This window comes from Arvicola amphibius, chromosome 14, assembly GCF_903992535.2.
Source record: "Arvicola amphibius chromosome 14, mArvAmp1.2, whole genome shotgun sequence".
Lineage (NCBI taxonomy): Eukaryota > Metazoa > Chordata > Mammalia > Rodentia > Cricetidae > Arvicola > Arvicola amphibius.
The window spans coordinates 4,894,296-4,896,059 of record NC_052060.1 but is presented as its reverse complement, the minus strand read 5'-3'; the positions used below and the strand labels follow the sequence as shown (position 1 = coordinate 4,896,059).

General features: G+C 46.9%; 1 non-coding gene across 1 annotated transcript; it reads right to left on the bottom strand.

The window, feature by feature from the left end:
- Positions 1–1,291: 1,291 nt before the first annotated feature.
- Positions 1,292–1,401, bottom strand: LOC119801569. The gene has a single exon (XR_005283251.1). It is a non-coding gene; the product is annotated as a U6 spliceosomal RNA (small nuclear RNA).
- Positions 1,402–1,764: the final 363 nt, after the last annotated feature.

The following is a 1,764-nucleotide window of genomic DNA, read 5'->3' as shown; positions in this document are numbered from 1 at the left end:
TCTGTCTTCTTTGGAGGGAGCAGAGAGCTGCTGCTAGGAGCCAACCTATCTCTTTTTGTTATGAAAAGTTTTTAATAATTAAATATTTAAATATCACATTCCCCAGATCTCTGAACAGTTGAGTGCTGGATTAAATATAGCTGCAGTATATTGGCTCTTAACAGGTAAGATCCAGACTTGTAAAAAGGCAGAAAGAAGAAACTGCTGGCAATGGAAGGTTAATGTCAGAATTGATAATGGTAGAGAACAGCTTAAGGCATTTTTATAAGAGACTTAAAAGTACATACCAGTTTAAAATATAAGACTTAGGATTTTGTAATCTGAAATGAGATGTAATGAACAATTATCATACATAGAGTGACCTGGCTCTCAGCCAAGATGGCAACGAGTCACCTGATCCACCTGGCCCTCAGCCAAGATGGTGGCAGCCATGTGTTGCGGGGAAAAAGTTACAATTTTTGAGCTGTAAGGACTTTAAGTTTAATGAGAGGAACCTAAAGGCATGATCTGCTCTGTTGGTGAGCCACCGTGCCATAACACAAGCCTCAGAGGGGAGCGAAAGTCTGGAACTAAAAAAACCGGACCATCCTACGGCTGGAATTGAAAAAAGCATAGCAGAAACGGATGAGTGTGGCTAACTGGATAGTCTTGGACGGCTTGCTTCCCATAGCTGAGGCCGTAAACACACCCGCAAAAACCATGGCACTTCAAGCCTCACAAGGACCGTTCCCCGTTAGGCGAAATGCATGCAGATGGCACGAACATCCAAGATTCGCAACGAGACGTCTCTCTATTACGAATGGGATGGTAGCCGTCGTCCCGTGACGATGATGCCACACTGTTGTGGCTAAGTAAAAAGACAGAGAGAGAAGGAAGGAGAGAGGAAGGAAAGCTGAAGACCCCGGGCCCTCAGACATGGGTGGAGTGAGAGGCTTTTGCCGTCTCAGGCACGGGCTAAGCCAAGAATGCAAGCCGGATTGAACACTGGCGAAGGGGACCAGAGAAGTTCCCCAACCCTAGGAACACCGAGCAAATTGCTGGGAGCTCAGCGGCAATTAGTGGGTTGGCCAGGGCCGTTTGGCCAGCTGGAAGGGGAAAACTCACGATAAGCCGGTGTACGTGGGTCATTGTAGAGAGGATCCTTGGTCCTGACCCTGCCCTGTGAGGGAGGTTGGAGCCCCGGGCGGCGCCAGAAGCCAGAGCTCCAGGGCTGGCAGGTCATCAGTCATTGAGTGAGCCGGGAAGCTGGTGGCAAGAGTGGAAAAGCAACCTGGTTCAGGGGTCATGTGGCACCAATTTTGTTCTTAAGGATGTTAGCTGATCTCATGTCATCCTTGGGCAGGAGCCATGCTATTATTCTCTGTGTGGCTTCAAATGTAGTGTATGTGCTTTGGAAACCTCCACTAAAATTCATACCCTCATTAAATTTCTTCTCTAGAGCTGAAGGGAAGTTTTGCTTTTCCCCATGCAGAGTTTTTCTTCCATTTCCTTCCTTTCCCCTTCTTTCATCTTTCCTCCTACTCCCTTTTTTCTCCTCTTCCATCCTTTCCCTCTCCTCTCCTCTTTTCTTTTCTTTCCTTCTCTTCCCATCTCATTAACTTTCTTTTTCTAAGCCTTCTCACACTAAGTCCCCTTCCCATCCTATCCCATCCTTCTATAATGCATCTGTGTTTTCTGTGCCTATGTACACGCCTAAGCCTTGGACTGATGTGTGTGGACCTTCTCAGTAATGTCACTAACCTCAAGCTCTTCTGACTGACTGCA